We start from the raw sequence: 24,205 nt of genomic DNA, 5'->3' as shown, positions 1-24,205 counted from the left end.
TTGATGGCTCGAGGATCGAGGGCCATGCTTCCCTAAGTTCAATACATGATGAGGAACATGACCATGCTCACATATGCCTGAAATCTCATGCCATATACTGTCTGTCCTCTGTTGCTGTCAAAACTGTCTTCTGCAGGAAGTTTCTGCCGACCGGCAGTGTTTAGTGCCGACCGGCAATCCTTCCCGGGCCGATAGCTTCATAAACAGCCGATGGGTATTTTTCAATGGCCGGTGGACATTTCCTTCAGCCGATGGTGTTCCACAATGTTCAAGGGACCTGTCCCAGAACTTTGGCAATTTTCAGAGAAGCAGGGCAGTGTAAACAGAGGCGGCAGTGGTATGGTACGGACTTTCCGGGCGAGACGGGTCCGAGCATGCATCATTCGCGCATCCCAAGGCGGGGGCTGTGGCCACCTTTTCTTTTTGCATTCCTTCTGTTAATTAATTAGAAATTCTGTAATAATTTATGCGTTTATTATTCGGACTGTAATATTTATTTGGACCCTCCGAGTGAGGGCAATTATGTAATAAGTGTGCGTGAGTGTGTGTATGTCTTCCAACCCCACGTCTTTCTTCCCTTTTATTTACCTGCTTTGATGGTTAGTAATAGGACATGTTTAATTTAGCATACCTTATGCTATGCATGCGTGCATCATTCATCAGTATCACATGCACCAGGCTCGGCGCATCATGCTAACTGCATTAGTATTTCAAATCTAACTTGAATACATGCTACTTGTGCATTTTCACATGTCATTCATAGAATAGCCGAGCCTACTCTAGTGACATTCCGTATGCGTCGCATTAGACATTAAAACATGGACTTGGGTCATGCATTGATTGCTAACGAGTTCTTTGTTTTGGCACGGAGTACGATGTAAGTATTTATGCTTTAGCATCCTTGCATGCGTGTGAGTGTTGCCATGATAGCATGATTACCATGTGGCTAGATGCTTATGTGATAAACTGTTTGAATACCTGTAGGTGAAGGTTGGGTTGCTTGAGTTGGAATAGCTCATTGAAATCCATGTATTTAGCCTACTTGCGAGTAGCAAGTTCCAAAACATTTTTCCAAAACAAATGGATATGCAATGCTTTTTCCCAAATTAGGCAATCTAGTCTATACTTGTTTGCTGTGCGCATAACATAGTAATTCTAGGCTAATAATCAGGATAATAACACATAACGTTTTTAAAAACGGATATCACGGTTAGTAGAGGCCGATCTTCGGATCGGGCGAGAGGGAGTGCTCATAGCTGACCTTCCCCAATCGTACCCTAGCTCCCGAGCCGAGGCAACTTTGGTGATGACGGACACGTGGCCTTTGGCACAGAGTCAGGGTTTCCTAAATTCCCCCATTTTAAAATATTTAGGTGGCGACTCTGTATCTGGCAAAGCAGTCCATGTTTGGCACTTCTTTTATAAAAATCTGTTTTCTCAAAACGATTTGCCAAATTTGGACTCTTTGGTTCAGATTAAGAACCGTGACATCAAATCGAGTCCGAACTGTAGCGGGGCCCCACGCGAGCGCATCTACAGTTTTTGGCGACTCTGCTGGGGAGTTAGAGAGCTTGACTCGAACTCGTGATATCCTGTTTTGATTTCATTTATGCGTCTCTTTGCATTGCATTTGCATTGGTGCGCCTAGGACACCGTGTTTGCCATCTGCCATTCCTGAAAAGTTTGCCGGAGGCTTGTCTTGTCAAGGCATGACCATAAGGCTAACCGGTTATGGGCTCTGACAGTATGGGAACACAAACCCCGGTTTTACCGGGGCACCCTTTTTGACCATTCGACCTAGTGCATATTCGGAATCCATAGTGACCATTCCAAACTAGGACAGGTTGCTTACCTGTTTATAGGTTGTTTGAAACTGCTGCGTGCTTAGTGAAACCCTAGCTCCTGACAAAATAGGACAGGGAAGCCCTACCCCAACATAGGGGTGTTTTGGCTCTCATTTACTTGCTATGTGCTTTTTGGAGTTGGCCTCTACAGGAATGCATATATCAGTTTGTAAGTCTGGGTATCAGGCCTGCGGGCATCAGTGTTTTGAGAATCAGTTATATCTGCGGATATCAGATTCAGATTTGGGCAGTGATTTTGGGGAACAGTGATCAGTAGTAGAATACAGTTATTCAGTTATGCCTATGCCCGTTCTGATGAAATTGGGCTGAGATGCTGCCTGTTTTCTCTTTTGCTAGGTAGTCCTGGAACCATAGCTTCAGAAGGCTCCAATATCTCCCGAGGTTCATTGGACTTGTACTGATAGACTTTGTCAGGTCATAGACTCAGTTCAAGGGTAATCAGGGCCAGAGAAGGCTAGTCAGGCACAAACCACCAGTACAACAGCTACCAGATCAGTGATCTTTGAGCAGTCGGGCTGAGATTTCCGAGCCTATTGCCGACACAGATATACCGGTTGCTCAATTAGATTAGAACAGTATGTCGAGTCTGGAAGAGATGGTGCGCCAACTCCAGGATAGTATGAAAGCCATGCAGCAAGACACTGTCCGTCAAGCAGAATTCGCCGAGCAACAGGCTGTGGTCATAGCCCAACAGGCAGAGACAATTGCCAGATTGGAGCAGCAAACTGGAGTATCTACTTCGCACCAGGCTCCTCCCCCACCAAGAGTTCCCATTCTCGGAGAGGCAACCCACGTCCAGGATGATACGGACATTCCAGTTGGGCCAGCTCCGCTCCCGGTTCTACCCCAGCTATCCAAGACACCCACCAACCTACCGGACTCCCCTTTTGAGTTAGAAACGGATCCAACGGCGCTAAAGATAAGCAAGCTTGAAAGGTTGTTCAAGAAGGCTCAAGGCATGAAATCTGTCCCGGACATCGAGGATGGGTATACCGATGCAACTGTGACGCTGCCAGACAGATTCAAGATGCCACATATTGACCGTTTCGATGGGTCCGGGGATCCTATGGTGCACTTGCGACTGTATCAGACATTCTAAGGCCGATGGGCCTCACCAGATTACAGAAGCTATCATTGTTTGGCCGGACCCTGTCTGGGATAGCCGCAATCTGGTATGCGAAATTGGAGAACTCTGTGAAACAGAATTGGGAAGAGATGGCTGAGGCCTTCAGTGATCAATACTCCTACAACACACAGATTGAGGTCACAACTCGTGATCTTGAAGTCACCCGCCAAAATCCAAAGGAGGGTTTTTCAGAGTTTGTGGCGAGGTGGAGAGCAAAGGCCTCGATGATGGCTACAAGGCCTTCCGACAAAGACCAGATAAGGATGGTTGTGCGCAACCTCCAACCCAAACTAATGTAGAAAATGATCGTGCTCCCCTTCCCTACCTTTTCGGATCTGCATGAGATGGGGGCATAGATCGAGGATGCTATGAAGCAAGGCCTTATTAATCAGGAGAAGGAGCAACCCAGGAGGGCGTTTACCCGCAGTTCGAATACGACCACCAACGGTGACGTAGCTGCAAGATCTTCTGAAGTGGGCATGGTCGCCACCACCACACTAAGAACAGCCACCCCTTTTGTTGGTGCATCCAATCCAAACCCCCGAACTTCGGACTATCTACCCTGAGGCAAGAGGGTTTTCACCCCACTCTTTATGCCTTTGTCTAAAGCCCTGGGGGTCCTACTCAGGAAAGGACATCTGAAACCGTTGGAACAACGGCCTCTACCCGATCCTCTCCCTCCAAAGCATGACCTGACTAAGTACTGTGCTTTTCATCAACAAACCGGTCATGACACCGACAGTTGCGTCCATCTCCGCCACGAGATACAAAATTTGATTGACAACAAGGTCATCCCCGTACCAGGTCCTGCAAAGTCTATCGGCACTTGATCGGTGAACTTGTGGGGGATAATGTGATGTGATCGAGGGATGAACTACCTACGGGCGGCACTCAGTTTACTCCAGATGTGGTGTATGGCACGCTCTATTTTGAGCATTTGTGAATGCTAGTTTTGTACATTCTGACTTGGGTATTGGGTCAGTCTTGTTGTGTTGTTTTGAGTCTATTTTGAGTCAGTCCTTTTGTTTCGAGGTCTGTCTTGTCGTATCGAGTCAGTCCTGTTGTGTAGGAGTCGGGTGATTCCAGGGGTGTTACCTCGGACATCACTATCTTGTTTTGTGTTTGTCTTTTTGCTTTCTTTTGAGTCTGTTTCTGCCTTGGAGCCAGTTATGCCAACAGATTTGAATGGAACAGCAGTGATTTTCACACTTTTGTGTTTGCTTCTGCCGTGTGCCAGTTGTGCCAGAAGTTTGAATGAAATGACAGTGCTCTTCACCTGCCTTTTCTGTGCCTTTGAAGTCATTGTAATGACCTAAGTTTTCCAAAACTTTTTTCGAAACATTGTGATAAAAACAAAGATGAAGGAATTCCTCGGGTTTTACAAAATTTGATCAATTGAGAGAAAGAGAGGCATGCTAAGCCCTTAATGATCAAGATCATGCTTGTTAGTATGAGTACTGAGAAGGATCCTGGCTTGATCCAGATTGGTCCTACACTGTCTTCAGTGCGAGCGATTTGTCGCTTTCTTAAAAGATTTCAAAAACTGTTTTGCGCGGTTCTGTGAAGACTTGTGTGGAATCGCTCTTGAGATTGTGCAGCCTAGGATCACTCTCAGCCTCAAGATTCAATCCATTTGTTTTCAAACCTTGAACCTGAGTTCAGAATGTTCAACGGTCAACCACAACGTGAGGCCTGTGTGGCCATTTTGAAGCAGCCCTCGAACAAGAGGCACCAAAGTCAGATCAAGAAGATCAGATCAAAGGAAGCTTGTAAAGCTAGATCAGAAGCCCGCCCCCCCTCAAACTAGGGGCAAAAATGTCAGATATACTCGAAGAGCCGAAGATGGATCCTTCAGTAAATCAATACAACAGCCACTCTCCTGGATACGGATGGCTTCAAAACCCTAAAACCATTTGGCATGGACTTGTCACACTTTTACCCTTTGAGAGGCTCGCTGGGCCGAAAACCCGGAAGGGCGACCCAGGCAAAAGTTAGAGCAAGAGAAAAATACAAAAAAAAAGCAAAAAAAAAATTGCAAAAGAAAAGAAAAAAAAGAAGAAAAAAAAATGCAAAAAAAAAGAAGAGAAAAAGAAATGAAAAAAATTGAAAAGAAAAGAAGAACAATGCTCGCAAGGTCGAAAACCCGCAACGGGCACCTTGGCAAAAGTTAGAGCCTAAAAAGGAGAGGATAATACCTGAGTGTACCTTAACCCCGAACTACGTAAGCCTTGATTCCCATCCTTGGGATACGTAGGCAACTTCATTCTAAAGTCCAGCCCTAAAACACTTCAAATTCGATCATGTCCATGTAATGGTTCTGATAATCTTTGTCTTCTCTGTATTCGAGAGTTCGGTTGCAATCATCGCTTCGAGGACTGATTATAATGCGCTGCGGTGCCATTCACACAAGGGGCAACTTTCCGTTGCCATTCAATGCACTGCGGTGCCGTTCAAACAAGGGGCAACTTTCCATTGCCATGCAGCTCTCTTCGAGCAAGGGGGCAATTTTCGTCCAGATCCAAGGTTGTACGTCTCAAGAGTAAGTTCCGTGCTTGTTAAGCATCGGCCGTTTGCAAAAATAGTCTTTGAGAATTTTTACTGAGGTTGACTAATTTTCTCGAAAATTGTTTCATCTTTTCCAAAAACTGGACCATTTCTTGGACCCAAAAAAGGAAAATTTTCAATGCTCATAGCCTGACTTGCATGATTTCAAATCAAAAATCGAACAAGTGTGTTAATCTAACTCTCATGTTGGTCAAAATTGTTTTAGTAGAAAACCAAAACAAAAAATGGTCAAAATAATGAACTAGGGGCACAGTTGAGTCAGGCTTCCTGTCTTTTCCCTGTTGTCAATGCATTTGCCAGAAAGGGCACTCTACTTGCCAGAAAAGGGCACCACTGAAGCTGACCGCAAAAGGGCTGAAAGCTCTCTCATCCTCCAAGCAACGAGGTATCAAGACAAGTGCGAAGCACGAACTGGAATGGGGCAAGATATTCCACTCCCTCATCTGGACAGATCTGATCATGTCCGAACTTCCCAGCAGAGCATCATCAACTGATGTCAGCTACAGATTTGCTACATACCCAATTGTAGCGCAACCCCTCTGTGGGAGGAATTCACTGTTGTGAACAAGAATCAAAAGCTGGTAGAATACCACGGGCAAGGGCCCATGACCTCCTGTTTATCCATCAACCACCCAGGGGAGGGATTGAAAAAAACGAGAGATTGAAGAATAGAGAGATGTACGATGAGAGAAAAAGTGAGAAAAGGGCTTTTTCAGAAAAATAGAGCTTGAGGGCCGAGTGATGTGAGGATCACAAATGAGAAAGGGTGGGAAACAATACCTGGTGAAACAGGCTCCCTGTGCACGTCTGTGTGTCATGTCTTTTGTTTTGTTTGTCTCGATTCTTGCTTTGAGTCGTTCCGAGCGTGTCTCGATGTGTTTAGGTTGTTTACCTTTTGTTTTCCATTGTTGAGTCGTAGTGCGTTGTATTCAGTCGTAGGCTCAATACCCGGTTAAGAACTCATTTCTTAACTTCAAAAATAAAATCGCTTTGTGCTTAGAGTGCTGTGTCATTCTTCACGTTTATGCAAAACAAGATTCGTTCTTTCATAAAACTGCAGGGTTCAACCCAAGTCATGTCAGAACAGTAAAACCAGGACCTATTTGAAGCTATATGGGTTTCAGACTACAAAACAAAAGCAAAAGAGGAAAATATCGGGTATCTGAGTGTGCTTCAACTTCGAAAAACTCCGTGATTGTGCTCCGGATGTACCTCTTCAGGCCTTGTCAGTGCTCCGAAGAATGAGTGTGCCTCTACTCCAAGCTTAAGCCTGCTTCAAGTCAGAATGGCAATTAAAGCAGCAGCAGATGTTATCTCTTGCCAATGTAAACAGGGTGTCCCTTTTTCGAGCAGAGTTGTGTTGCCAAGTCCTCCGAAAGGTAAATCGGAGGCACCAGAGTACATGTTTGATGCCTTTCCATTGCATAGAATGTGAGCTTTCATATACACTTCGGTTGCATGCGTGCCGCGCATCGTCATGTTTCTGCATAGAATATGCTTTCAATGTTACATAGAAAATGCCCCCATACTTGCATAGAAAATGCATTTTATCGCACTGTCTTGTGCACCTGCATTACATTGTTTTGCGCGCTCCTTTGTTTGGAAACACTGGGATACGTCCTTTTGTTTCTTATACCTTTCTGAAACACCGGGATACGTCCCTACGTTTTCCTTCTTTTCGAAACCCCGGGATACGTCCCTACGTTTCGCTCTCTTTTCGAAACCCCGGGATACGTCCCTACGTTTCGCTCTCTTTCCGAAACCCCGGGATACGTCCCTATGTTTCTATCCCTTTTTCGAAACACCGGGATACGTCCCTACGTTTCCCTTTCTCCTTATTTTCCGAAACACCGGGATACGTCCCTATGTTTCTCCTACCTTTCCGAAGCACCGGGATGCGTCCCTATGTTTCTTCTTCCATTCCGAAACAACGGGATACATCCCTATGTTTCTCTCTTCTCTCCGAAACACTGGGATACGTCCCTATGTTTCTCTTTCCATTCCGAAACAACGGGATACGTCCCTATGTTTCTCTTTCCATTCCGAAACAACGGGATATGTCCCTATGTTTCTCCTCCTCTCCGAAACACCGGGATACGTCCCTATGTTTCTCCTCCTTGTTTGTAATCCTTGGGATACGTCCCTAATCCTTGGGATACGTCCCTAATCTTTGGGATACGTCCCTAATCCTTGGGATACGTCCTTAATCTTTGGGATACGTCCCTAATCCTTGGGATACGTCCCTAACCCTTGGGATACGTCCCTAACCTTTGAGATACGTCCCTTTGTTTCTCCCTCTTCGGTTAAAAGCGTTTGGAATACGTTCCAATGCTCACACCATTTCGAAACACCGGGATACGTCCCTATGTTTCTTTCTCTTTTTCCGAAACACCGGGATACGTCCCTATGTTTCTCTCTTCTTCTGAAACTCTGGGATACATCCCTATGTTTCTTTCTCTTTTTTCGAAACACCGGGATACGTCCCTATGTTTCTCTCTCCTTCCGAAACTCCGGGATACGTCCCTATGTTTCTTTCTCTTTTTCCGAAACACCGAGATACGTCCCTATGTTTCTCTCTCCTTCCGAAACACCGGGATACGTCCCTATGTTTCTCGTTCCTTGCGAAACTCCGGGATACGTCCCTATGTTTCTCATTCCTTCCGAAACTCCGGGATACGTCCCCATGTTTCTCTTTCCTTCTGAAACACCGGGATACGTCTCTATGTTTCTCATTCGTTTCGAAACACCGGGATATGTCCCTATGTTTCTCCCCCTTTGGTTAAGAGCATTTGGAATACGTTCCAATGCTTATACCTTTCCGAAACACCGGGATACGTCCCTATGTTTCTTGCATGATCATAAGTTATGCTCGGCTTTGTGCATTGTCTAGCATTTTGCCCCTACCCTCGGGCGCATACCTTTATTTGTAGCTTGTATGCTTTTGTCTAAGTCTTGGGCCTTGTCAAAAATGGGTCGTCTCTGGGCTTTGACACTCACTCCCGTCATCTTTATGACTTTCGAGTTCTGTCAAAGAGGGGCAACTGTAGACACCCCATTTTTGACCGTCCTCAAGACTTGGACGTCACCATTTGAACACTCGGTGATTATCCATGTTTGTGTTCGTCTTGAGTTCCCGGAAGTCTTGGCTGCGTGCCTCGCCTCAGGATCTCTCGACCTGACTGTTCCGTGTTTGGCTTTGGCACCAAACACTTGTGTTTTTGTCTTGAAGGACGGGGAATGGCTTGTTGGCCATCCCCACATTCCACCGGCCTTCCCCTAGCATCACCGGCTGTTTGTGAGTGCCACCGGCCATGATTTCTTAAACTCAATGGCCGGTCGGCACTGTATTTGGCCGGCCGGCACTTTATTTTGCCGGCGACCCCTTTTGCTGGCCGGTGTGACTCCTTTGCACGCTTGAGGCATGGTGCATGCCAGCTGTGCCAACTGGAATGCACCATCACTCCTCCCCGTGCAGTTTTTGGCTGGTGTGAGCCTTTGAACCCCATTTCCTTCTAGAAGCTTGAACCCTTTGGCCAAGCTTCTTGGAGAAGCTTGGCCAGCTGTTTTGGCTTCTCCAAGAAGCCAAGACTCCTTTGCACCCTTTGCCCCTTTCCTTTAGCTTCCTTAAGAAGCTTTAGCCTTGGCCCTTTGCCTATATAAACACTTACCCTCTCCCTTTGCCAAGGGTTAGAGCTTTTGAACCAAAAAAACCAAAGCTTCTATATCTATATATCTGGTATATCACCCTCTCTCTCTCTCTCTATATCTCTCTCTCTCTCTCATCCTTAGGGTGTGTTTGGAAGCCTAAAAGTGCATTTTGGCCTTACTTTTGCACTAAAACACACACCATTACACCTTGCTCCGAGATTGAGAGGCATTGAGGGTTGTTTGTTGAGGTTTTGGACTGATTTTGATCAGTAGAAGGTGGCTGGATCATCTGTTCTTCAAAGTTTCTTCAAGGGTAATCACTTTGCTTTAGTTTTCCCAAACTTGCACTAGTTTTTTACCTGTCTTGCTTGCTGATTTAGGCTTTGTGCATAACATAAAAAAAGCTTATATTTTCATGCTTAAGAACTTTCATTAAGGGTGTTTTGTGGTTTGAGTTCAAACTCACCCTCTTAGGCCTTATTTGGCCTTTTTGGTGCTTCCTTTGTGAGGCTTTGTTTGCTTGAGTGTCTTAGTCTTCTCACCACTGAAAACCAGTGGATTTTCAGTGGTGAGGAAGGTGGTTTGAAGTCTTGTATAGGGGAGGGACACCCCTCTCCCTTCATTGCCTCATTTCCTTGCTTTTTGGCTAAAAGGGCAACATGCATGCTTGACTGATTTTGGCCCTTTTTCAGAGGTTTTTGGGTGTCTCTAGGTCACATGTTGTCTCTGTCTTTGGTCGGATTTGTGCCTTTTTGCATGCTTAACATACTTGCTTTACATTTCTCTATTTGGCCTAGAAATGTATCTTGTTTTTAGGTCATGATTCTTGCATGTGTTAGCCTAATTTCATGAAGGTATTGGCATTACTTTACCATGTTTAAAGCCTGTTGGCCATCTGTTTCAGTCATGCTTGCCATGTTTGGTGTGATCTTTTTGTGTTTTGGCTTGTAAGCCTTGAGTATATTGGCCTCTAGCATGCGTAGCTTAGACCATCCTCATGATTTGGCATCATTTAAGATCGTATTTCAGTCCATAAATCATGTTTGTATGTTCGCATATGTGACCTCTTTCATGCTTTGAGGATGTGCCCTTTTATGCCTAGAAATGAGTTTTGGTGCATGCATCTCATTGGAGCCACTTAAGTTGCCATATCAGTGGGTTTTGGAGTCCATTTTTGCATGCTAAGATTCTGTTTTGTTTGTCTAATTCATGCCATGAATGGTCATGTTAGTGGAAGTAAAGTGTCCCCTTTTTGTGCCTTAGCTTTAGGTCCATTGGCTTGTGTGTTGGCATGAGTGTTTGTCCACCATTTTGGGCACTTTTGGCCACTGTTTTGGGGTGGATTGAGGTCTGCCCCTTTATGGTTTAAGTCCACCATTACATGCTTGTCTCATGTTTGTTGCATGATTGCTTCATTAGGTTTTGTAACATGATGATCCTATTGCTTAAATCGTCCATGTTTGCATTGCATTTGCATTTTGCATGCCTAGCATTGCATACTTGCCATGATAGTTGCATGGCATTCGGCATGCCTTGCATCTTAAATCTCGCGTTGCATCTTTGAGTCATGTTTGCATAACATGCATTGCATTACTTGGTTTGGGGTGTCAAACCAAGTGTGAGAGTTAAGGAGCGTTCATACTATAAGTGATGTAACGCGTCTTAACTCTTGGTCACCGGGGCCCTTGACTTCGACATGATAGGGTCTTGATCCTCATTTGTGTGTTGCATGCATTTTTACATCAAATGGCAAGCTTGATTTCTTAGGCTATCATGCGCAATTGATGGCTCGAGGATCGAGGGCCATGCTTCCCTAAGTTCAATACATGATGAGGAACATGACCATGCTCACATGTGCCTGAAATCTCATGCCATATACTGTCTGTCCTCTGTTGCTGTCAAAACTGTCTTCTGCAGGAAGTTTCTGCCGACCGGCAGTGTTTAGTGCCGACCGGCAATCCTTCCCGGGCCGATAGCTTCATAAACAGCCGATGGGTATTTTTCAATGGCCGGTGGACATTTCCTTCAGCCGATGGTGTTCCACAGTGTTCAGGGGACCTGTCCCAGAACTTTGGCAATTTTCAGAGAAGCAGAGCAGTGTAAACAGAGGCGGCAGTGGTATGGTACGGACTTTTCGGGCGAGACAGGTCCGAGCATGCATCATTCGCGCATCCCAAGGCGGGGGCTGTGGCCACCTTTTCTTTTTGCATTCCTTCTGTTAATTAATTAGAAATTCTGTAATAATTTATGCGTTTATTATTCGGACTGTAATATTTATTTGGACCCTCCGAGTGAGGGCAATTATGTAATAAGTGTACGTGAGTGTGTGTATGTCTTCCAACCCCACGTCTTTCTTCCCTTTTATTTACCTGCTTTGATGGTTAGTAATAGGACATGTTTAATTTAGCATACCTTATGCTATGCATGCGTGCATCATTCATCAGTATTACATGCACCGGGCTCGGCGCATCATGCTAACTGCATTAGTATTTCAAATCTAACTTGAATACATGCTACTTGTGCATTTTCACATGTCAGTCATAGAATAGCCGAGCCTACTCTAGTGACATTCCGTATGCGTCGCATTAGACATTAAAACATGGACTTGGATCATGCATTGATTGCTAACGAGTTCTTTGTTTTGGCACGGCGTACGATGTAAGTATTTATGCTTTAGCATCCTTGCATGCGTGTGAGTGTTGCCATGATAGCATGATTACCATGCGGCTAGATGCTTATGTGATAAACTGTTTGAATGCCTGTGGGTGAAGGTTGGGTTGCCTGAGTTGGAATAGCTCATTGAAATCCATGTATTTAGCCTACTTGCGAGTAGCAAGTTCCAAAATATTTTTCCAAAACAAATGGATATACAATGCTTATTCCCAAATTAGGCAATCTAGTCTATACTTGTTTGCTGTGCGCATAACATAGTAATTCTAGGCTAATAATCAGGATAAGAACACATAACGTTTTCAAAAACGGATATCACGGTTAGTAAAGGCCGATCTTCGGATCGGCCGAGAGGGGGTGCTCATAGCTGACCTTCCCCAATCGTACCCTAGCTCCCGAGCCGAGGCAACTTTGGTGATGACGGACACGTGGCCTTTGGCACCGAGTCAGGGTTTCCTAAATTCCCCCATTTTAAAATATTTAGGTGGCGACTCTGTATCTGGCAAAGCAGTCCATGTTTGGCACTTCTTTTATAAAAATCTGTTTTCTCAAAATGATTTGCCAGATTTGGACTCTTTGGTTCAGATTAAGAACTGTGACATCAAATCGAGTCCGAACTGTAGCGGGGCCCACGCGGGCGCATCTACAGGTGTGAAATGTTTTGAAAAGGGCAAGAGGCTTTTCTTTTGTGTATCTTTGGCAAACCAAGAGCTTAATATGTTTGGGTTTGACAACTTTTTGTGTAACCAGGTTTAAGTCTTGGAAGTTGTGGGCATATGTCTTATAGTTATTTCTTTACTTGCTATTGTTGCACATGCTATAGATTCACCCTTTTAGGAAATTGAATATATATTGCATGTGAACACTTTTGTATATCACGCATACGAAATGAAATGCTATTTGAGGGAAACTGATTAATCAAGGTGGAAATCGAGTATCGGTTGGAAATCATCATGTTTAATCTATGTCTTTTATTTTGGGGCATTACATTTTCAGCCATTTAAGTGTTTAATTTGTCTCTATCTGTTGAAAACTTCGAACTGAAAACTTCAATCTTAATAATCTTCATCAAAATTGTTCAATCATTCAAAGACCAATCTGAGAGGAAAAAAAATACAGATTCCCATTTTCAGCACCAAGTAGCAAATTGTAAAATAATAGACATCTGAAAGTAAAAAATATATGAAACAAAAAATTAACAGATTGAAAAGACTGAAACCTGAGTGAGTGAGAAAACAGAGAAGAAAGATCAATGAGTGAGAAACCAATCTTCCTGGGGATCATGATGATGATGAAGAAAACCAGAGACTTCACTGAAGACCTCACAGAGGTAGAATCTTCATCTTTGATTCTCAAGATTTGGCTATGCACGTAAACAACATTCTTCGGAGTCCACTGCCCAAACTTCGCTACCGACCTTGGTGATTCAATCTCATTTTATGATCCAACACTTTGTTGATCCGTCTTAATCTCCATACCACATACCTTCGGCTTCGATTTTGCATACAGTCTTCGATCAAATTCTCGACTCCAATGATGGTGGAGGCAGCGAGATTGATGTTTGAGATCTAATCGTCATTTAAGAAGCCCTCTTTCCAGGTTCTGAAATCATTACCTCAAGAGAGAGAAAACGAGAGAAAATAAAAAGACCTTGGCACTGACACACCACGCTCCGCCATCCATATGGCTCTACTGCGTCGACGATCTCTCCGTTCATTGATTTCATTTTCTTCGCACTGTATATACAACATATATTTCTCTCTCTCCCAATAACTCTGATTTTTCCATGCGTCTATTATTTTTAAAAAAAAATCTCGGTAACTCTCCTCCGTTAACGCCTCTCTGCTCTCTTTTTCTATTCCATTATCTCTTCTCCAATATGCAAATCTGGTTTCACTTTTTCTACTACTGCAACAAATCATTTGCACATATATACAAATATATATATATATATATATATACATATAAATTATACAATCAAGGAGACAAAGTGAAAGCAGCAAGGTAAAATCCCCAAAGCCAAAATTCTTTTATTGAAGGCACAATCTTAAATTTATTTTTTATTTTTTATTTATTTATTTTGGTTGATTTTGGTCTTAAAGAAATTCTCATAGTCCAGATTGAAACACCTTCAACCTTTTTCGCCGTTTATTGCCAGCGATTTATTTGGTTCAACAGGTTTTTACTAGAAAGAATGTAGATAAGAGAAGCGAGAGAGGAGAAGAACTCCAGCATAGAAGGAGAAGAAGAAGAGAGGAGACGAAGAGGGGTGGGGTGGAGTGGGGTCGCCAAGAGGAAGGAGAGTGCGCCGAAGATGGAGAAGAACTTCGATGGCTAGTGTCTTCTGTCTCTCTTCGTTTCTCTTTTCACACTCTTTTTTTTTTTTTTTTAATTTCTCCCATTAAAACGACGTCGTTTTGGTGAGGGATTGATCTCAACCCTTGATTCCATTAATGAGACAGGTGTCGTGCCCTCATAAATTCACTGTAGGATCACTAGAGGATCACTCTAGAGGATCTTAACGCCTGTCATCCTCCCTCTCTCTCTCTCCCCTCTTCTTCCTCTTTTTGTCATCCTCTTCTCTTTCTTATATCACCACTAACGAAACACCTCTGACACCACCGTCCTCTCTCTCTCTCTCTCTCTCCTTCTCTTTTTCTCCATCTTTTCTCTAGATCGATAGGAGAGATTGTCGTCGCGGGGTGCGTCAATACTAGGGTCTCTTTCTTTTCTCTCATTTTATCTCTCTTGAGGTAACGATTTCAGAACCTGGAAGGAGGCTTCTTGAATGACAATTAGATCTCATATTAGATCTTAAACATCGATTTCGCCGCCTCTACCATCATCGAAGTCAAGAATTTGATCAGAGTCTGTATGCAAAACTGAAGCCGAAGGTGTGCGGTATGGAGATCGAGACAGATCAACAGAGTGTTGGATCATCGGACGAGATTGAATCGCCAAGGTCGGTGGCGAAGTTTGGGCAGTAGACTTCGAAGAATGTTGTTTACGTGCATAACCAGATCTTGAGGATCAAAGATGAAGATTCTTACCTCCGTGAGGACTTCGGTGAGGTCTCTGGCTCTGTTCATCATCATCACGTGGAAGATTGGTTTCTCACTCATCAATCTTTCTCCTTTGTTTTCTCACTCACTTAGGTTTGATTCAGTCTTTTCAATCTGTTAATTTTTGTTTCATATATTTATTACTTTCAGATGTCTATTATTTTAAAATTTACTGCTTGGTGCTAAAAATGGGGACCTGTAATTTTTTTTCCTCAGATTGGTCTTTGAATGAGTGAACAATTTTGATGAAGATTATTAAGATCGAAGTTTTCAACAGATAGAGACAAATCAAACACTTAAATGGCTAAAAATGTAACGCCCTAAATAAAAGACATAAATTAAACATGATGATTTCCGACCGATACTCAATTTCCACTTATCAGTTTCCCTCAAATAGCATTTCATTTCGTACTAGCTATAATGGATGTGCAATTCAAAAAAAATTATAATATAAGAATAATTGTTTCTCTTTAATTATTCAATCCAAATAATATTGTGATAAACATTATAAAAAAAATTAAATAATTGTTTTTAATTTTAATATCTTTTGGTATCCTCTTTATTATCTATCAATATTTTTTATTTTTTTATTTGTTTAACTAAATTTAAAATTATATTCGTACATAATTTTTCAAGGTATCCTATATCTTTTTTTTTTTAATTTAATATTTTTTTCCAATCTTATTATTATCTATAAATAATAAACTACTAATCAATAAATATAAAAAACAAACAAATAAATTGAACCTTATCAGCTATAACAAATAAATTTAAAATTTTGATTTATCTTCAATTATTTTTCTAAGTTTCATTTTTTAATTTTTTTTTTCGGGAACAATCCAATTAGTTTTGTTATAATGATCATGAAAAAAATTAAATGTTTATTTTTAATTTTAATATATTTTGGTGTCCTCCTTATTATATATAATTTTTTTTTATTTTTTATTTGCTTAACCAAATTTAAAATTATATTCGTACATAATTTCTCAAGATATCCTATATCTTTCTTTCTTTTTATTTAAATATTTTTGGAATCTTTTTATTATCTACAAATAAACTGCTAATCGATAAATATAAAAAAATAAACAAATAAATTGAACCTTATCAATTATAACAAACAAATTAAAAATTTTCTATTACTCATACATAATCTTATAGGTATTCTATCTCTTTTCCATTATTAATTTTAAAATGGGTGAAAAGAAATAGTAATTAACCCTAGGTTAGAAATTTTAAAAAAATAAAAATAAAATAGCTTCAATTAAATAACTCTACATTAATCCACCAGTTGGAAACAAATAAATAAAGAGTTTAGAGAAGGAGAATTGATTCATCACAATTGATATATATATATATATATATATCATAATAAAGAAATAAAATAAAAAAGTAAAATACAATAAAAAATTGAAATTAAAAATAATAGATTATATATATATATAAAAGAAATTGCAATTCAAATACATGGAATACTTGGAAAACTAGAATCAGTACCATCATATTAGAATATTTATTAATATTAAAAGATCAACGATGGAATAGGAAGAAGAAACAATAACCTTTGCCACCAGAAGCACCAATAGCAATGCGTTCACCATGTTTGAAAAGCTTATTATCCACAATTGCACTGTGGATCTCATCCTCAAACACTGCCGAGAAACATTCCCAGCAAATCTTTACAAACAAAAATTTTACTCCCACATACACAAATAGAAATTTCACTTCCATCAATACACAAAATAAGAAGTTTGTGAAACAATAAAAGGAGAGTGAACCTATACGTTTGAGTTTCAAAATTTAAAACTGCGCCTTTAATTTGCTTCCTCAAAAAAATCAATGCTTGAATTTTTTTATTTTTAAATGCTCTACCAACCAATGTTAGACCCATTTTCTCTCTCTAAAAAGTTGAAGACCCATCACTTTCATTTTTTGAAATTGTACAGCAGTTTAAGAGACAAACGTGGGAAAGTAGAATGTGGAAGTGATTGATTATAATTGGTTTGTTGAGTCCCTATCTAAATGCCACATGGCAAAAGTTTCAAGAAACTAAGTTAAAGGCTCACTTTATATAATAGTATAGATAAAAGATATACAAAAGTGTTCACATGCAATATATATTTAATCTCCTAAAAGGGTGTATCTATACCATGTGCAACAATAACAAGTAAAGAAATAACTACAAAACATATGCTCAAAGGCTACAACTTCCAAAGCTGAAGCTCGGTTACACAAAAAGTTGTCAAAACCAAACATAATAAGCTCTTGCTTGCCAAAGATACACAAAAGAAGAGCCTCTTGCCCTTTTCAAAACAATCCACACCTTCAACTAGGTCGGATCACCACATCATTTCCTAGGGGCGAGCACAAAGCCTAGCAGAGATATCTTAACAAAGTATATATATTTTAAACAGTCTCATATATGTGAATGCAATGCCATGCCATGTTCAAATATCAAAGTTTTCCGTTTCTTTTGAAAATACATGCAATGTCCGGTTCAAATGTTCATTTTCTTCATGAATTCAAAATTTAAACAATGGAGTGGTAAATACAACTCAGGTAAACAAGACACATTAAATTCTAAAATAAAATATTATTTTTTTCTTGTAATACACCCTAATCACTTATGTCTATTTTCAATATTCAAATCTTTTCATCTTCTTCTCCAAATTTCAATTATTTGTTTTCATCTTCTTTCTCATTCAAAAACTCTAACCCACCTCATCAAAATTCACCATTATCACTCCTCAAAGACTGAATCATCCTGGAAAGCACAAACTTTGAGACAATACTTAAAGATACTAGATTTGTTTATCCAAATAAATAAATTTTGAATAGTGTATAAACTGCTTAAAAAGAACCAAAAATCACAAAGTTTAAGCTGTTATTACGACTACATATTAAAATAATTATTGACGAATTAACAATTCAATGTCGCAGTTTTGACCTGTTCCGAACCATCCACCATTACAAAGATTTTGCAGAAAATTTGTCCCATTTAAAATAGATTCGTTCAGTTCAGTTTGGCCTCTTCCATATGCCTTCCATGGAAGACTTGATGAAATTCGTAACATTAAACCTTCATTTATTTATTTTTTTTCCTATCATTGACAAATTATAATTTTATCTTGAAAGGTAATTTGTGAAAAAAAATAGTGTGTATTGAAAGCAAACTATGACTCTAAATAATTTGATAGAGAGTACTAAGAAATTGAACGTACTGAATAATTTATTGGGTGCAAATAAAATCCCCCGGTAATTATGTCAAATTTGTTTTCTCATACCTTTTGAAGCATACTGGGCCTAAAGGAACAACAGCAACCCTCATATTTCAATTAAAAGATGGGAAAAAGTTCAACCTTGAACTTGGCCCAACCCAATCCAACTTTGAAGTGTTGAGGCTAGCCCTAATCACCCAACCCATGCATACAAAAAGCCCTAGTTAATGTCTGCACCTATGACAAGTATATGTACAACCGCTGACAGTTTAACCCTCATAGACCCGTTTCAAATCCCAGACAGGGCAAAACAAGGGCAGAGGATCAGCAGATGAAAAGAGTGACCACCATGCACCAGTTATCTTTAGCGAACTATTAACATATTTTAATCAATTTTTTTACTTTATCAATACATCTAATTGAATCTCTAAAATGTGAAGAACAAAAATTAAAACATTAAAAACAAGTTTATTGAAAATCAAATAACACTGAATAACAGCCAAATAACAAATTTTAAAAAATAAAACTAAACAAACCCTATTCAAGTACTGCCGAGACAAAAACATTACCCTTATTCTGAAACCCTAATCAAGTAAAAATGAATTTGCATGAAAATGGTAGAGAAAGCACAATGAAGAAACTTAATTCAACAATAACATTACTGACTTATTGAATGTAGCTTCTACAAAGATCTTATGAAATACTCTTCAGCTCAGGTCTCCGTGTATATCGGCATGATTGTTCTTAGGAAAACAAATGTTTGTAGTGATCATCATAAGAGATATCAAGATCTCGAAAGTCTACTTAATAATAAAAAGAACAACCAAAGTCTATCGTATCCAAAAACCCAAAATCATATGAAAACATATTGATAAACTTTAATAAAACCATGAAGATTCAATGAGGAAATTTTTGAATTTCTTAACTTTACTAAAACTTATTAGCAAACAAGCAGAGGGTTAGTTCGAAAATTTTAAAACAATCAAAATGATGCATTAAAAGATCTTTCTCAAGCCTCTTCAGTTCAAGTCTCCATAAATTTTCAGCATGGAATTTCTCAGCAGAATGAAAGTTTCTTTTCATCATCATCAGAGGCACAAGCAATTAATTAACAGACCAAAAGGCATTAAAAAAAAAAAAGTCGTGCAATTAGATTCTCAAAATTAAACAAAAATATTCACAAAAATTGTCAACTAAAATTTAAAAAACCAATGAAAATCCATCAACAACTTCAACAAATCTTATTGTTAAAAATTTGTAATGAATTAAACCAAAATCAAGCTTTGAAGTAGTGTTTGGTTCATTAGAAGTGAAATAAAATGATCATTCCACCAAAATATCAGTTCTCACATTTGGTTAACTAAAATATCATGAAAAATACATTATAAATGAAATTATCATTGATCATTTCACAGGATACTAAGAAATGAGCATTTCTCTTGAACCAAACATTGTATAAAAGAGAATTTCCAAATAAAATGAAAAAAGAATAAACTAATTACAAATTCAAGAACAATTGTGCCCAGGACACAGTTCTTAATGCACTAGCAAGTAATCATTTTGCAAGCTGTTTATTTTATAACAACCCTAAGAATGAGATCCAAATTTCAAATTTATGTTATCAAATTAAAACTTAAAAGCATACAATACATATCCAAATAAATAAAATCAAATCATGAATTACTATGTGTTTGAATATGCGATGGTAACATTAATAATAACCTTACCATAGAAAAACATAAATAAATAAAAAATATATTTAGCATTTATATATGGAAAACTGTCTCTTCAGTTTAGGTCTCCATAATATTTCCACATGGAATTTTTCTCAGAAGAACCAAAGTTTTTCAACTGATCATCATAAGAGACAAAGATTGACCAAACATATATTCAATAAACCCGATTCAATCAAAATAACAAAGTTGAAAAACCAAAAATCCCAAAACTAGTTGAAGACAGAACAAACAACAACAAAATAAAAGAAGAGAAACAGAAAAAGATCATTCAAACCTTGTGCAGGAGACTGTAGACGTCCCCGAACGCCCCGGGAGGAACGAGCTCCCGTTCTGTTCATTTTGGGGTCACTGCAGCTCAGGACTCTCAAATTTGTCACAGTTCTAAGTCTGAACCAAAGAGTCCAAATCCAGCAAATCGTTTTGAGAAAACTGATTTTTGAAAGAAGTGCCAAACATGGACTGTTTTGCCAGATACAGAGTCGCCACCTAAATATTTTTTAATGGAAAATTTAGGAAACCCTGACTCGGTACCAAAGGCCACGTGTCCGTCATCACCAAAGTTGCCTCGGCTCGGGAACTTGGGTACGATTGGGGAAGGTCACTTCGTGAGCACCCCCGCTCGCCCGATCAAAGATCGGCCTCTACTAACCATGATATCTATTTTTGAAAACTTTGTATGTCCTTATTCCGGTTATTAGCCTAGGTTACTATGTGATGCACACAGCATATAAGTATAGACTGGGTCGCCCGAATTGGAACAAAACATTTCATGTTTGTTTATTTGAAAGATGGTTTGCTACTCGCAAGTAGGCTTAAAATGCAGATTTTGCCACCCGCAGGTGAGCTTAGAAAACAATGGTTTTGCCACTATCTAGTGGGCTTAAAACAAACAATTGATGATTTATTCCAATCTAAGTGACCCAACCTTCACCCACAGGCATTCAGGCAATTATATCACATAAGCATATAGCCTCATGGTAAGCATGCTATTCATGGCAGTCACTCACACGCATGCAAGGATGCTAAAGCATAAAACTCACTGAGTACTCCAAGCCAAAATGGAAACCACATTAGAAATCATGCATGATCCTAAGTATACAGAAATGCCTAATGCAGCACATGCAAAATGCAACTATAGCAGGCTCGGCTATTCTAAACATGGCATGTGAAATGCTACAACTATCATGTATTCAATTTGGAATTGAAAGTACAATGCAGTTAGTATGATGCGCCGAGCCCGGTGCATGCAAAACAGATGAATGATGCAAACATGCTGTCATACTGTATGCTAATTGAAATATGCCCTAATCTAACCATCATAAGCGGATAAATAAAAGGGAGAAAGACGTGGGGTTGGAAAACATACATCATACTCACACACACTTATTACAGTTGTGCCCTCGCGCAGAGGGTCCGAATAAATATACAGTCCCGAATAAAAGAATATTACAGTCCAAATGTTACAGTCCAAATAATGTACAAATTCCTAATTAATTAATCAAATTAACTAAGAAAGCTGTAAAACTGGCGTGCAAGCCAGGGACTGCCTTGCTTCTGATGAATGATGTATGTTTGGGCTGCCTTGCGCGGAAATCCACTGGGATGCCCCAATTAGCCTCTGTTTACACCTTTTCTTGAAATGCGCGCCAAACTCCAAAAAGTTGCTGATTCTTCATTTTGCTGCAACAGAGAGCAGGAAAGGGGCATGGCAATGTATTTTCACAGATATATGCATGCCTCGATCCTCGTGCCACCAATCACGCATATCGATGCATGATGGCAGAGGAGTCGAAATGTGCAACTTAATATAGAATGAATGCACGTGTAAACACAACAAGAACCTAACTCCATCACGGATAATCCGGAGTGTCGGTGACTGGGGATGGAGACACGTTCCGTCACTCGGAGTACGAAACGCACCTCGTTTCCCATGCCCGGGCTAACTCCTATCCCGAACACGATGCAATATGCATGATATGCATGAATGCAACTAAGATACAGCCTAGTATGCACAATGCTATGAAAATGAGATGTCTCGAAATGCGTGCACACGGGCACGCAAATTGAGGAAATGCATAAATGCGATCTAAGATACAACCTAGTATGCACTATGCTGTGAAAATGAGATGCCTCGAAATGCGTGCACACGGGCACATAAACCGAGGAAATAACATACGCAATGCAAATGACATGGAAATATGATATGGGCTTACACTAACATGAGAGAGCCTCAGCCACACTCACATAAGAGGCCGATTGATGAAAATAAAGTGCCTCGAAACGCGTGCACACGGGCACGCAAATTGAGGCAATGGCATATGCAATGCAATAATGGGCTAAAATGGCATATAGAATGCAACATGGACTTACACTAACATGAGAGAGCCTCAACCACACTCACATAAGAGGCCGATGGATGAAAATGAAGTGCCTCGAAACGCGTGCACACGGGCACGCAAATCGAGGCAATGGCATATGCAATGCAATAATGGGCTTACACCAACATGAGAGAGCCTCAGCCACACTCACATAGGAGGCCATCAGATGAAAATAAGACAACTCGAAATGCGTGCACGCGTGCACGCAAACCGAGGACCGACCCTCAGGCACCGAAATGCCACTCTAATGAGACATGGCAAAGACATGGAAAATGATATGCAAACATGAAATTCTCAGTAGCAAAATGAGGGGTAAAACAGCCCCGAAACGAGGCGAAAGTACACCCAATGCATGGAATTTCTCCCGAAATGCAAGATTAAGTACGTGAAATGGCTTACAGCTATACAAAGAATGCATAATTGATACATGGAATGAAAAGACAGAAGCAAGGCAGCCTCAAAATAAGCATTTTTACAGTTCAAAGCATGGCCAAACAGCTAACCGAAACAGGGCAAAACTAGCATGCAAAAATGGCCCTAAATGTGAGGTTATGAAGCAACTCACAGCTGCTGACCTCAAACAGGTTAGGGCCCTTCAACAACATTGAAGAGGGGCCCAAAATAAGCCACTTTACAGAACTGTAAAAACCCCAAAAACAAACATAGGTATGGCTAAGCTCTTATGCAAGAATTGGGCCGAAAAATGGACAAAGGAGCAAGTGGTATATGCAAAGCCCAAACTGAAAAATGCCCTTCTACAACACTGAAGAGGGACCAAAAATATGCACATTTACAGTTTATGGAATCCCCAAAATCAGTACACAAACATGCTAGAAATGCAATGCAAAATGAGGCTCAAAAGTGGCTATAACATGAGGTATACAAAGAATTCACCAAACGAGCAAAGACCCTTAATAAAACATGTTAATAAGGTCAAAATAAGGCCACTTTCAGTTCTGATCATGGTCCAAAAATAGAAAAATGATAGGCTAGTGAAGCATGCAAGAATATTGACATACAAGGAGATATTGAAGCAAGTGCAATATGGGGGCCTCAAACAGTGTTGAGCCCTTAAGCAAAAGTGAAAAAGAGCTCAAAAGAAGGCCACTTTCAATTAGGGCCGGAGCTCAAAACAGTAGGCATATATGGCTAAGAAATGGTGCAAAAATGAGCTAGAAAAGAGGGAAAGTCTACTTACCCTTGAAGACCAACACTTTTGTTGCTTCTTAGACCAGATTTGATGACTCTAAGCTGCTGGAATCCCTTCCTTTGCTGCTGGAATGGAGTGGTGATGGTAGAGCTTGAAGATGATGAAGAAAATGGAGCCAAAACTTGAAGGAAATGCAGTGATATGTATGTATATCCTCAAGCCAATTCTTGTAACCCTTTCTCTTGAGTTGGGAGGCCAACTATATAGGCAAGAGAGGGAGAGAAGGGTCTAGGCAAAAGTGGAGGGAAATGAGGCCTCCTTTCCCTCCAAAAGGGTCCCCCGGATATAGATATTTTCGGGGGAAAACCAAGGCACAGCTGGAATGTACTCAACCTGAAAAAGCAGGCCGGCCTGACATTTTGGCTGCAGGTGGCCGGCCGGCCACTTCCCCTAGCCGGCCGGCTAGGTCAAAGGGAAAAAAGTGACCGTCCACCCCCTAGGATGAAGCCCCAGAAGTTAGCTTTCCAATGGCGCAAACCTTGCATTAAAATTCCTCCTGCAAAAAAAGTTATGCCCTTTTCCGTGAAGTCGCGCAGATTCGGTCCAACCAGACTTCAACCAACCACATCTCCCCCCCCCCCCGGACTTGGACTTGGGAGATTCTTAAGTGCAAAATGAAGCCCCGGAAGTAAGATTTCCAATGGTGGTGGCCTCATATCTTAATTCCTCTTGTGCAAAGAGTTACGCCCGTTTCGGTGAAGCCGCGCAAATTTTTCTCCTTCCCGGATTC

The 24,205-nt window shown here is 40.5% G+C and overlaps 2 non-coding genes across 2 annotated transcripts; both read right to left on the bottom strand.

Moving 5' to 3' along the window:
• Positions 1–19,164: 19,164 nt before the first annotated feature.
• LOC145803375 (small nucleolar RNA Z159/U59) lies at positions 19,165–19,247 on the bottom strand. Its single transcript, XR_014345474.1, has one exon. It is a non-coding gene; the product is annotated as a small nucleolar RNA Z159/U59 (small nucleolar RNA).
• A 686-nt stretch (positions 19,248–19,933) lies between these two features.
• Positions 19,934–20,020, bottom strand: LOC145803377 (small nucleolar RNA Z159/U59). The gene has a single exon (XR_014345476.1). It is a non-coding gene; the product is annotated as a small nucleolar RNA Z159/U59 (small nucleolar RNA).
• Positions 20,021–24,205: the final 4,185 nt, after the last annotated feature.

This window comes from Camellia sinensis, chromosome 11, assembly GCF_055761805.1.
Source record: "Camellia sinensis isolate YWXY chromosome 11, ASM5576180v1, whole genome shotgun sequence".
In the NCBI taxonomy this organism is placed as follows: domain Eukaryota; kingdom Viridiplantae; phylum Streptophyta; class Magnoliopsida; order Ericales; family Theaceae; genus Camellia; species Camellia sinensis.
This window is presented reverse-complemented; position numbering and strand designations above follow the sequence as displayed.